The following is a 14,682-nucleotide window of genomic DNA, read 5'->3' as shown; positions in this document are numbered from 1 at the left end:
GCTCCTGCAACCTGTGTCAGGGTCCGGCAACCTTTTATCTTTGTCGGGGTAATGGCCGGTCCTGATCCCCCGGCAACTCACCTCTCTGTTTTGCCCAAAGGCGAGCACTCCTTCTGCGACTACTCAGGTCTCTCCTTCTCTCAGACCTTAGTCTTTGCAGCTCGGGAGACGTCGGTGGGTTACTAGACCCAGGGGCCGCCTCAGCCTCCCCTGACCAAACCGGTAGTGGAGCAGCTGTAAGTGATGGCCCAGCTGAAGGCAATGAGGTAATCCCCACATCTGGAGCCAGGGCAGGCTCAGGTCCCTGACTTGGCCCAGCTGGTGTTTGTTGCAGGGGAACCTGTGCAGACTGGGACTCTTCAGCATCAGGCCCCAGACTTGGTTCAGATGATGCCTGAGGCAAAGGATCCGGTGCGGACTGAGACTCTTCTGGTTCCAAGTCCGCAACCGAGTCCCTGGCCCTCACAAGTTTGCTCAGCGGTATGGCCCAGCACAGAGTGGGTGCTGCCTTCCCCTGGATCCTGCCTGGGATCCTCCTTCCTCTCACTTCCCCGCAGCAGCAGCTGCCACTGAGGGGGAGCATGTGGTGCTCCAACCACTGTGTTTGCTTCTGCACCATGGTGCACTGCATGCAGCTCATGCTGGAAACTTTGAAGGCAATTGCCCCCCCCCCCCAAAAAAAACGATAAACTTGCCACCGCAGATCATCCAGATTTTCACTTCTATTTTAGGGTTTTGCTTTCTTAATTTTGGGTTCAAAAATATAAGGGAAGTCTTATACATGCGGGCGTCTTATGCATGGAAAAATACGGTATTTTCCTCTCCTCGACTGTGTCAACCTCAGGCAGGCTTCCTGCAAAATTTCCATATGACATTTATCTTGCTCTGATATTCATTTCAAGCCTGTGGCTTCTATGTGACAATTGTCGGCACTCTGCATTTTATTACAGGTCTGTAGTGAATTCTTCCCTTGTTATTTAGTGTTTGCTCGATGTAGCTACAGTACACAGGACTAATGCTGTGATTTGCCAAGATGTACCACAGGTTATTTTCAGAGTATTCTTGATATGATCTCACTAAGTACACAGCAAGGAAAACGTATTGCTCCAGCTGAGCCTAGAATCAATTGCCAAGTCCAAATGTCAGCAAAGTGAAAGCTTGTTCAAAATTCATTATGGGATGTGATTGATATAGCAGAGTCAAAAGGAAATCATAATGGAATTGCAAATCTAAATTTGGTCTTTAAAATGAGTATATGCATTGAAGGTGGCGGGGGTGGGGCTGGGAGAGGGAATCAACCATCTCCCATTAAGCACAGATGGAAAGTTTCATACACACACCTGAAAAGTGCACTCAATTCAAAGCAATCTAAGGAAATGATAGTGCTAGAGTATCTATCCATCTATCTATAAAAAGCTGGTTGTCAGCATTCCATCACAATTCTGTACTGAGATGAGGTTGTGCTGAAAAACAGGTTGTACATTGTCATCTGGGAGAAGGTACCCCAACGGTACCCCAAAGTATAGACTTTTATTTCCTTCCAGTGTGTATATGGCTGGCACACACACACACACACACACACACACACACACACACACACACGTACTTGCAATATTTAACCCAGCCCCTCTCCACATACAATCTACTAAACATAATGATGGGCCTTGTTGCTAGTGATCTATAAAAGTCTGAGTTTGAAGTCGGTATCTGTTCCTATGGTGGTATAGAGCAAATAAATCGTTTTAATTCTCCAGTCTTCCAAATTATGAGTTTTTCAGTTCTAATTCTGCTATTAATTCAGTTCCATACTTCTCCCTCTGCAATTGAAGGTATTTGCTTTATTTCAGATCAGTAATTGCATATAAAAGAAGGGTTAGTACCATTTCTTTCACAGCTTCACCAGCTCATTAGACAAAACAGATAGATTAAAGTCTTGCACAAGGGAATCGGTGGTGACTCAGATAAGGGAGGAGAATTAATATTGAAAGTAAAAGTGCAATCTACGGAATGGTTCACACATGCTTGCACATCAATGGATTGTGTTGCCTGTAGTTATTGTACATTTGATGACTTGAAGCTGAACGTGTGAAGAGGTTCCACTGAAAAGCCTTGTTGTATTTGATATGGTGCTAGATGTCATTAAAGTTCTACCTGTGATATAACAGCTGCAGTGCCTCATTCACACATGCAAGTGGTAAGTCACTTTACAGTCACTGCACATCACTTTACAGCCATCAAGTGATAATAATACATGTGTGTGTGCATCAGGAGTAAGAGATACACTACGGAGACCTTCCTTTGAATGCATGACCACAATCTATATATAAGATAGCAAGTTGTTTGAAACTGGTTTTAATTGTTGTAGCCCACCTTGGGACCTTAGGGTTAAGGGCTGGTAATAGATATTATAAATATGTATTCCCTCTGCTCATGACTAGGGGTGAAGGAGAAATTTGGTTCAGTTTGCATTTTAATGCTATCCTTCAAAATCTACCCTTAGATTTTATCTTATAATGCAGTTCTCCAACCAAAAAAATGTGTGAATAAATGCATATGTCAGTGAAAACAATAGCAGCAATATATATTATATTGGGAAAAATTGCTTGCAAACAATATGTATATCACACAATGCTGCATACAGGAATGTGTATAACAGAACTGTGCGCTAACATGCTGAGACCTTTTGAGAGGGTTTTGTGTGTTTTTTGAAAAAAAAAATTACAAACAGATGCAGAAATGTAGCAAGCTGTACAGTTAAGCCAGACAGATGAAACTTCACTTAATCATGTTAGAAATCTGAATGTTCTTAAATACTAGTAAAATCCAGATGATTTGCCCATTGGCATGCATATGCTAAGTGATGTAAGCTGGCCAAATTTCACACAAATCTATTGAGAAATGGCCTAGATAATATAATCATTTTTTATTTCTGCATTCCGCTCCCTTTGTAGTTATTATTTGCCAGGCATAACATACTAGCATTGTGTGTGTGTCTTTCTTGACTTATCACTGTATCATAAAATTCAAGGAAATGGGAAAAGTCTTGCCCTTCCTGCAGGAGGAAAGGATTGAGGATGAAAGACCAAGGACAAGGGTGGTGAACGGAAGCTAAGTTGGAAGCAATCACAGTATGTGAGACTCTAGAACAAGACTGGGGAGTCTGTGGTCTTCAGATGTTGTTGGACTCCCTTCAGACCCATCTAGCATGGCCAACGGTCAGGATGATGGGAGCTGGAGTTTGACTGCTCAAGGTTCCTCACCTACAGAATACAATTGCTGCTCACACAACATGGAAAAGAAGCCGAAGTGCTTTAACTTGCAATTCCCATTTTTTCTTTTCTTTTAGTGAATGAGTGAGTTTGTAAGTGATTTACCTCTTCTGTTAAGATGAAGCAGATCTATCATCTATCTATCATCTATCTATCTATCTATCATCATCATCATCATCTGAATGTTGCTCTAACTTAGGTCTAGTTGTCTTAAATGGCATCAGAAAGAATAAACATTCCCTGGACAGTACCACTCCAGTCTACAGATGGGAGTCCATATGAATGAATGCTCCTCCATACAAAGAATCTTCTCGCCACTTGGAAAAGTAGCATGTTAGTTTTCTGCATGTAGGAACACTTTAATTTATTTTTTGTGATGAAGCATTCTATAACATGGCTGTTCACCTGGACTCTGAAATAGTACCGTCCCCTCCAGTCACAGGTTTCCCTTGAGCTGTTCATGAGAACTAGGCTTAATTCTTCAAGAGTATCCTGACTAAGCTTCTGGAAATACTGCATTGTGTATATGTGTGTACAGTAGGCTCTAAAAAGCCATATCTTTGTGTGTAAGTACATTCTCAGAAGATTATAGGCTTATAGTCATAAATGATTGCTGTGGATTATAGAGTGTTAACTTCATGATGATCAGAGGTTTAGGATTTAGGATATGGAATCCTCTTTTTCCCCCCCTACTGATTCATAGTCCATGTGAGTACCTGAATGAGTCTGTATTTATTTGTGTTTTTTCTCAATAAATTGCACTTTTGCTGTCACTGTAATTTAAAATAATTGATACCCACCCATATTAGCTCAACATTCACTTTAGGAGTTCCATTATTGTGCCATTTCATTACATACGTTGCAGAAACACAACCACATAAACAATACCACACTGCAGAGGTGTTCTCATTAGATTTTCAGGAAGTTTTCGTCACATTCCATTCCCCCCACACCACAATTCTGTCAGGAGCATCAGGGCACTGCCTGACTTTTGGGTGAGACTATAGAGCCTACAAAAAGAAGACAATTGGCTGAAGAATCTGCTTGGGTTGCAGCATAGTTTCCAGCTCATTGTGTCTTCTTAGCATGGCAAAAGTCAGCCCAATATATTTGTCTACCTCAAGAAAAATACAAAATGGCACCTTGCCTCACTTCCATATTCAGAAACCGATTGTGTTGGTGGACAAATCATAGCTTAGCTCAACAGGGACTTCCACCACACCAGAGGGCAGCAAGCTAGCACTACGTTCAAAATCTTCAAGCCATCAATAAGTGCTCAGAAGACCCAATTTTTTCCACCGCCTGCTATTCTATCCCCATCCCTAATATGAAAAGACTCACTAGAGGATCCAGGACCAGATAGCAGATCACACCAGGCCTCTCTTCATTCTCCTGACTGTTTGTGGAGTGAAGATGTGTGATGATAGCAGCATATTTTTTCTATTGGGATCATGGGAGATTAAATGCAATCTCCATGATCCTCAAGGGAGAATGAAATTGGCATTCAATTTATAAGTAGTCAGGGGAAGGATGAAGAAGGCAAAATACGCAGCAGCTTTGAATTCAGGCACATCCAACAAAACAGACATTTCTGGCACTCTTCAAATGTTATAAGTAGGCATATACTTTTGGGTGAGGAGAAGTAAAAAGTGAGGTGTGTTTAATCACATCCATTGCTGTGGCTACATTTGCCTCTTGCCCTTTCCATTATTGCCACATGGGCCCCAGAAGGTGGCCCAGAAGAGAATGTGGACCTCAGAATGAAAATGGTTCCCCACCCCTGACTTTAAGAGGATAAGGGATAAGAACAACTCACCTGTCAGAGAAATAGAACAGCTGCTGCCAATCAGAGCAAACAACACTATACTAGATGGACTTAAGGAACACTCCTGTATTCTTCGGTCCCTTTTCCTTGTACAACCCCAGGCAAGTGCACAATTGCACAGGAAAAGCATGGCTATGGGATTCTGTTTCCTGAGCATTTCTTAATAATCTTGCCTGCTGTTTTGGACTAGGTTTGTAGAATGCCATTGTGCTTTTTATTGTAGTGTGTGTTTCTCTATTTCACATAGAATTTGTTAAAGGATGTTCTCATTGACCTGGAAGACCTGGTACTGGAGAGATTGCATGCTCTCTCTTTCTCTTTTGCTGTTCAAAGTGTCCAGTTTAAGCAAGATTAAATCGTATTAGAGAGGTACAACATTGGCTAACTGGAGAACCCCATAGGCTGATGTTGTGCAAAGGGGTGTGAACATAAAGCTTGCAGCATTTATTTAATCACCTGTAAAAGAGAAGAATATCATTTTTAAATCTGTGTGCTAATGGAGTGTATAAATGTAAATACAAAGCTATTACTCACCTATACAACTCCTTTCTCATGTGTCTCAAATTGTATTGATTGCGTTAAGAAAATGAATGGTTGTTCCTTACAAGCACATCTATTCATGTCTGCTAGAGTTGAAATCTTTCCTTTTTTCAGTCTTAAATTGCTACTTTCTCTGCAACTTGTACCCAGATTTATTTGCCCCTTACCAAGAAGACACCCTCCCAGGGAGGTCTCAGAGAGGACATTGATATACCTATACAATCTCATGTAACTGAATCAGTTGCAAAGCTTGAATTCCAAGCTGTAAAGATGCATTAGCAGCTTTTGCATAATTGCTAAGGGGAACTGGTTTTAAATTTTGTTCTGATTGTGTTTAAACTTTTTGACTATGTTTGTGAGCTTTTCTTCTCATTAGTGGTTTGTTCTGCGTTTTCATTTTTGCCTTTTCTGAATGTCGTGCTATAGTTCTTGGAACATAACAATATACATGTTTAACACTATTTTGAGAGAAAATATGCATCAAAATGCAAATATTCTTATAAAAGAAATAATTTGATTTGGCTATGGTAATTTATTCTGGAAGAATAAATTCTGGAAGAAAGAAAAGGACATATTTACAAGCATATTTAAATATGCATTTTAACATTATTATTTTTAAATCAGAGATTCATGCAGAAAAAGCAAGGAACAAAATTATGAATAAAAACATGAATATAAGAAGAGCCTGCTGGATCAGGTCAATGGCCCATCTAATCCAGCATCCTGTTCTCACATTGGCCAACCAGATGTCCATGGGAATCCTGTAAGCAGGACCAGAGAGCAGGAGCATTCTCCTCGACGCTTCTGGTGTCCAGCAGCTGGTATTCAGAAGAACTCTGCTTCTAACCACATAACCTCCATTGTGGCATAAGAACATGAGCAAGTCACATGGACTGGAAATAGACAATATGTATGTCTCTTCTTGAATGGAGATAAGCATGCTGTCACTGCCACCCAGATGCGAAATCAAATGAGCATCATAGGAATATAGGAAGCTGTGTTACACCAAATCAGACCATCAGTCATCTAGCACAGGATTGTCAACGATGATGGGCAATGGCTCTCCAGAGTATCAGGCAGGGGTCTGCGGCATTAGCTACCCCTGCTAGTTTGGCATAATCTGCAAAGTTGATGCACATCCCTTCAATTCCTTCATCCAAGTAATTTATAAAGACATTGAACATCAACAGACCCAGGAGAGAACGCTTTGGCATCCCACTTGTCGCTTTTCCCAGGATGATGAGGAACCATTAATGAGTACACTTTGGATTCAGTCAGTCAACTATCTACAAATCTACCTAACAGTTACCTGGTTCAACCCACATTGTACCAGCTTCTCCACAATAATATCATGGGGGACTTTGTCAAAAGCCTTACTGAAATCAAGATACACTACACCCACAGCATTCTCCTGAGCCATCTATCAAAAAAAGAAATGAGGTAAGTCTGGCATGACTTGTTTTTGAGAAACCCGTCTTAGCGATCACAACACTTTTCTAAGTGTTCACATCACAGACCAACCATTTAATTATCTGTTCTAGCACCTTTTTCTGATATCGATGTCAAGCTGACCGGTTGGTAGTTACTTGCGTCTTTTCCCCCACCTCACATTTTGAAGAAGGGGACAACATTTGCCCACCTGCAGTCTGCAGGGACCCAACTTGTTCTCCAAGAAAGATCACAGGCAGAGGCTCATTTTGCATTCAAATCACATACTCAACAATTGAGCTTTTATCCACCAGAGGAAAGAATCAACGACTTTTCCAAGTGACAGTCCCACAACGAACCTTTCTTGCAGTTACCTCCCCCACCCAATCAACTGTAACATATTTCAGCATGTCAGGAAGAACAATCCACAGATAACCTTATTCAAACTATTTATTTAAATATAAGTATGTCCACATGGGGACATATTGAGTGTAGGTCATACTAAAGAAGTGATGATCTAAATATGAGAGCAATAATCAGTGTTTGGCTGTCAGTGGGCTTCAGCTACAGATCTAGCTGTTATTTGAAGAAAGATTTGCAGGGTTAGAAGTGGCTTAATGAAATCTTTAAACTGCTCAGTTCAGAATCCTCAGCAGTTAATGAGACACACACACTTGAATTCCAAGTGAATCCTGAGGGAGCCTAAGCAGCTATCATATATTTATTTTTATAGAGCAATTTGTTTAAGGTATAAAGGTTTTCGTAAAGTCAAAAATGAAATAATACATGACAACCTTCATCAACCTGGTATCCTCCAGCTATTTTGCACTACAAATCCCATCAGCTCCAGCCAACACTGCCACTTCCAAGGAAGCCCCTTTTAAATTCCAACACAGTACATATTGGAGCTGATAGATCCAAAATGGACTCCAACCAGCTTATCCTGCCCTCCCTCCCATAGAAAAGCTGTCTCTTTCCACCTGCTTTGGCTACTTGTTTTATCTGCAGTGATGGTGCACCTCATCCCTCTATTAAAGGAGAGGAGTAGGCTAGCTTTGGGGTGCGGGTGGCGCTGTGGGTTAAACCACAGAGCCTAGGGCTTGCCGATCAAAAGGTCGGCGGTTCGAATCCCTGCGACGGGGTGAGCTCCCGTTACTTGGTCCCTGCTCCTGCCAACCTACAAGTTCAAAAGCATGTCAAAGTGCAAGTAGATAAATAGGTACCGCTCCGGCGGGAAGGTGAACGGTATTTCCGTGCACTGCTCTGGTTCGTCAGAAGTGGCTTAGTCATGCTGGCCACATGACCCGGGAGCTGTACGCCGGCTCCATCGGCCAATAAAGCGAGATGAGGGCTGCAACCCCAGAGTCGGTCACGACTGGACCTAATGGTCAGGGGTCCCTTTATCTTTACCTTTAGGCTAGCTTTACAATGGCGAGATAATCTCCCCACTACACCAGGGCAATCATGCAGCCTTCCATTACATGTGAGTGTGCCCGTGTGCAGAAGTCGACTGGCAATATTAACCTAACAAGAACTTAGCATGTATACAATACTGTATAATATTTTAAATGATTCATACAGTTACATGCTACCCCAATCTCCAAGTGGTGAGAGACTCCAGAGGTTCCAGCGCTTACCAAGTTTCATTGGAATGGAAGGTCAGTGGAGACTGTGGAGCCTTTAGGGTATTAAGTTTTATTTACAACACATAGAGTATATAACCTGAGGATATGATGGAGGGGCTCACAGCATTAACACCCCCAAAAGATCTTGCTTTCCCATCAGTCTCAGCTTTGGACCCAGTACAGAGCAAGCATGACTCCGTATCTCAAGCTTCCAGGCTGTTTCTAGATCAGCTCTCACACACTACTCTGGCTATTGTTCTCCAACCTACATAGTAGCTGGGTGGAATGGGTGGAGGAAAGGCGCATCCAATAGCCTGATGGAGGGCACCATCACTTAGTCTTGTAACCTAGCTCATGAGGTGCCATGGATGCCAGGAGGGTACTAAAGTAACCAGCTAAAGTCACTGTCTTACAAAGAAACCTGTCTGGCCAGTTTAGCAACTTTCTCTGGCCCTCACTGAGTACAGGAACTCAAGAACTGGAAGGTACAGTCATACCTCGGGTTGAAGTAGCTTCGGGATGAATATTTTCGGGTTGTGCTCCGCAGTGACCCAGAAGTAACAGAGCGCATTACTTCCGGGTTTCGCTGTTCATGCATGCACAGATGCACAGACGCATGGAGCGTTCGCTTCAGGATGTGAACGGGGCTCCAGAACGGATCCCGTTCGCATCCAGAGGTACCACTGTATCAGCCAGAAGGACCCCTCCTCCCCAAAAAATCATAACAATATACACTGCAGCAAACCTTTCGAGACCTTCTGGAAGGTAAATCAGTACTATTGTACCCTTTAAAGTGATGGTGGGTCTGAGAATCAAGGATGACAGCTTGCCTACGGTTGCCTAATGAGCTTATAGTATTTCTGGGCTTATAGCAGTGTGAACAGAAGAAGAGCTCTGCTGGATCAGGCCAAAGGCCCATCTAATCCAGCTGTTCTCACAGTAGTCAAACAGATGCCTATGGACAGTCCACAAACAGGACCTGGGCACAACAGCAATTATTAATTCGTCAGTCAGGATCCAGAAGCATATTGCCTCCAGCACAAAGGCTTCCAGCCATTGATAACTATCTCCCATGGTTCCCTGACCCCCAAATCCTCTTTTAAAGCTACCCAGGTTGGTAGCCAACAATATCAAGTTGGAGCAAATTCCATAGTTTAACTATGCACTGTGTGAAGATTTGCTTTCTTTCATCTGTTCTGAAGCTTCTAGGACTCAGCTTCATTTCGATGTCCCTGGATTCTAGTATTATGAGAGAAGGAAGAAAACTTTCCAGTGCACTACTGGTGCTGCATCTGAGCGTGCAGGAATGTAGTGCTAATAAAAGCACTTTTATCATCTTGAATGACTCTCCAGGTATCATGTTAGCAGCCTCCACTTTAAAAGAAAATAAGATTAGATTAATCTCCTATCCTTTAAGGAGGAAAACATTTTATCTCTAAAACAGAGAAGACTAAAGAGAGAGGTTGTGCATTTCATTTGTCTTGAAAAGTAAATTATACCCAAGCTTTTTAATAGGCCTTGTGGATAACTATATTAACAACTGCTAAGAAATAAATTATGAATAAAAATGCAATTACATGTTGCATTTCTGCTTCAATAAGGGTCAATAAAAAGGCTAGTGAAGAACCAAGTGACATTAAGAATAAACAAAGCAGTCCAGCCCCTGACAGCCCCTGACGCTTTTGTAACCCATAAGTCTGTTCCTACATCCATCTGAATTATATAAATATGACTGCACCAAAGTTACAATTCTCAGAGGATAATAGTATTTTGAATTACATACCTACAATATGGAATTTGACAATAGGACAAGGTAAATGGATTCTTTATGCCCTTACTATGACCCAAAGACTGATATTGCTGCATTGGAAAGATAAATGTGCAGCTTCATTTGATCTATGGATTGAAGACACAACTACACTTGCCACTTATGAGCAGATTGCTTATAAACGTGGACTTTACATGGACATGTGTGTGTGTGTGTGTGTGTGTGTGTGTATTTGGATAATAACAGCAACTATATATTAGATAAGAACACTGATAGCTCAGTTGGTTAGAGGTTCTGATAATGCCAAGGTTGCAGGTTCGATCCCCATATGGAACAGCTGTGTATTCCTTCATTGCAGGGGGTTGGACTAGATGATCCTCAGGATCCCTTCCAGCTCTACAATTCTATGATCCTATGGAATTGTAATGGTTCATGCTTATAGGGACATAGTATACCTTTCTTTTCTTTTTTCACAATTTTACTTTTAATTTTTATTCCATGGTGTTGCATTAAAAACACTATTATTATTTTTTAATGTGGGATCATCATATATGCCCACTTAACTAGTACCTATACACTTGGCAACTCTACCTAGTGACATCAGAAAGATGCCTTCATGGTACTGTTTTCAGTGCCTGATTATAACATTTTTCTTTCGGCAAGCCAACCCAGGCATTCAGATGTTACATGTGTTTCAATCTCTTTTTGCTTACTGTTGATTATCTTTTGAATGTGTTTAAATACCTGTTTTTAAGTTTCCTTTGTGGGGTTGTTGTTTTTTTGTAAACTGCTTAGAAGTTTTATTACAATCAGTGAAATAATAATCACAATGATTATTATTATTAAAATCCTCATAAAATGCCATTAAATGCAACTTTTAAAAGCATATTTTCCACAAGATGTGCATTTTGTAACATGTTGATACGTTTTCTGCACCAAGAACTGCAAAAGCCAGACAATAACTAAAATCCAACCCACCCATTAGTCTAAAAGAGGTGCAGGTCAACTCACTTCCACTTGGAATTCGCAAAAAACCTGAATCTGTCTTGAGCATCCCTGAGCAACATAACCCTTGCTGAAGAAATGGTTTCCAAAGCGCATTTCTTATTAAATGTCTGAGTACACTCAATATACTCTAAGCTGTTTCCACTAGCTGGGTTGAATTGAAAGAGAGAGAGAAATATATCCCAAGATGTAACTATAACAACAAAGCATATTTTAATTTCGATGCTATTATGAAGAACAAGCAGTTGTCTGATCAGCAGTGACAGCTGAAGAAAACATTATGTTACAGTGAAGAAATATTTTTCCAGGCCATCAACTGGAGCATAATGTTAAATTCCGTTTTTAAGAGAAAAAGTGCACACACTAAGGGTTTTTCCTTTTGTAGCCACCTCAGACATAACATTTATAACTGTTTAGTAAATACATTCATTTTTGGAACCCCCTCCCATCCAATGTCAAGGAAATAAACAACTACCTGACTTTTAGAAAACATCTGAAGGCAGCCCTGTTTAGGGAAGTTTTTAATGTTTTATGTTTTAATGTTTTATAGTGTGTTTAATATTCTATTGGGGGCCGCCCAGATGGGTGAGTATATATATTATTATCATTATTATCATTATTATCAACAAGGCTGTACAAAACCCTCTCCCCCCCTTTTTTTTTGGAAGGTGGGAGAGAAATCCTGGGAGATTCTGGGGTTGGGGGGACAGATCTTCCAACTGCATTATTTACTAACTGTTCTGGTTACTAATTGGTCCAAGGCCCGGTGTCTTTCCTGCTTCATTTTTTAGCTTCCCCACACCAAAAGCTTTTTACTCAGATTTTTATTTTATTTTTTGTACACAGGATGTATAGGCCTATACAAATTCAGAAAAGCAGCAAAGAAAAAAGCAGTAATACAGTCCCATTTTGTGTGGGGATTCCATTCCTGGCCCCACAGTGTGTCGGCAGAGTGCATCTAATCCCACTCCATCCCATTACACCCCACCTTCATTATGCCCTGTTATGCCCCCTGTTATGCCCTCTTTTGGGTCCAAAAGTACCCAAGCATCAGTGGTCACGCATCAATTGGGCACTCACAAGATGGCCGCCGCCTGTACTTCAAATGAAGGTGCAGCTCAGAGCAGAGGCCTTGGCATTGTGGGTGCCACACACTAGAATAATAGGTCTGCTAAAGCCCCTGGATATGTAGTTACATGTTATTGTACTAGTGTTCCTAGGGAATGGGGGCCACCATTTTCTTCCCATACCTAGCAATAGGTCACCAGGTAGCAAAACTCTGAAGGGTTTTGTGGGCCCATTTCTCAGGAGAGAAATGCCTTCAGCTGCTAAGACACCACTGAAAATTTGAAGAAGAAGAAGAAGAAGAAGAAGAAGAAGAAGAAGAAGAAGAAGAAGAAGAAGAAGAAGAAGAAGAAGAAGGCAAAAGGTATACCAGCTCTTGGTCCAACTTGTATTATTTATTAATTCCGTTTCTTTCCCACTCGGAAGGAACAAAGTTGCAAAACAGTTAGCAAGTAATGCAATCACCTTAACTGTAACCCCCAAACTAATGTCCATTTCTTCCTTCTGATGTCTTCCCTACCAAACATCCTGAAGATTTTTGCAAAAATGTTTACAGACAAATGGTTTCACAATTAAAAACTCCTGAGCAGAAAGCATAAAGGTGGAAAGTTAGTTAATTAGTTACTGGCCAAGTTCATATCATTTGAACCATGCCAGGGAAACTTTTATGAACTTTATATTTAAGCCAAAGTGAGATTTAATATGCACAAATAATTCCTGGCAATATATTTAAAATGGTAAGGCCCATTCCTCTGGGAAGTTCTGCAACGCAACTTTCACTGAAATGAATGGTTTTCCTTTCATTGCAGCAGAGAGGACTTCCCAGAAGATTGTGTCTTAAAATTGCAACTAACTTCCATTGACACATAATTTTAGACTTTTTAAAAAAAAATGCTGACAAGGAATAAACTCTGTTCATTTCATTCTGAAAATCCTCTTTTCATCTCTCCTGCCCCCCTTCCTTGACTCTTTCCTTTGTAATGTCTGCATAAAACAGAACACAAAGGAAAGGTCATCAGGACAAAAGTAACTGTACTGCATTTTCATGTTCCACAAACTTGTTTTATGTAATTATGCTCTAGTTTAAGACATTATTTATCATTTAAATTCAATTGCTAATACCCTAAGAGAAATTCACATGGAATTTATGTACTTTCCTCATTCAGTAGTAAAGGGGTAAAGGGACCCCTGACCATTAGGTCCAATCGTGACCGACTCTGGGGTTGCGGCGCTCATCCTGCTTTATTGGCCGAGGAAGCTGGTGTACAGCTTCTGGGTCATGTGGCCAGCATGACTAAGCCGCTTCTGGCAAACCAGAGCAGCGCATGGAAATGCCGTTTACCTTCCCGGAGGAGCAGTACCTATTGATCTACTTGCACTTTGACATGCTTTCGCACTGCTAGGTTGGCAGGAGCAGGGACCAAGCAACGGGAACTCACCCCGTCGTGGGGATTCGAACCGCCGACCTTCTGATCGGCAAGTCCTAGGCTCTGAGGTTTAACCCACAGCGCCACCCGCGATCTGACTCCTCATTCAGTAGGGATGAGCAAAACCTGTAAATTGCATCCAACCAAACCATTTCACAAGGAACCTTAGCTGCACAATCAAACTTCCCCACTCTCCTCGCCCCCTAAATCTCTTCTGTAAACCCAATCCTACAAAACAGATTTACGAGGTGTGCAGCAGCACAAAGAGAAAGGTATGGATAGCTCCGTCAGTAGAGTATAAGGCTCTACAGATATCCCTGTATCTCTGTGACACTTAGTGATGTTTACTACCATAACTTACTGCTATGTATCATAACATGCCAATACCCTTACATTTCAGTTTGAAAGATGGGGGCCCAAAACTGAAAACTGGTGACTAGAATACTCTGAGTCAATGGCAAAGGAGGAACTTGAATACAGGTGTCCCAAATTGACTACACCAGTCATGAATTCAAGGCTGTATTCAAAGCTGATTCTCTTTAGATGTTTCTGGACTGCAGGTCCCATCATTCATGGCCAACAGTCAAACTGCCTGGGTCTGATGGGTGCTGTAGTCCAAAACATCAGGATGGCACCAGATATAAAATCATAAAGGCTGTACAGCGGTGCCCCAGGTTAAGAACTTAATTCATTCTGGAGGTCCGTTCTTAACCTGAAACTGTTCTTAACC

General features: G+C 41.4%; 1 protein-coding gene across 5 annotated transcripts in view; it reads right to left on the bottom strand.

The window, feature by feature from the left end:
• CCSER1 (coiled-coil serine rich protein 1) overlaps positions 1-14,682 on the bottom strand; it is a 741,428-nt gene that overhangs the window by 97,527 nt on the left and 629,219 nt on the right. The gene's annotated exons all lie outside the window — the stretch shown is intronic.

The sequence above is a fragment of the Podarcis melisellensis genome (assembly GCF_964234715.1).
Source record: "Podarcis melisellensis genome assembly, chromosome: 9".
Taxonomy (NCBI): domain Eukaryota; kingdom Metazoa; phylum Chordata; class Lepidosauria; order Squamata; family Lacertidae; genus Podarcis; species Podarcis melisellensis.
The sequence above is the reverse complement of the archived record's forward strand: the minus strand, read 5'-3'. Positions and strand labels throughout refer to the sequence as shown.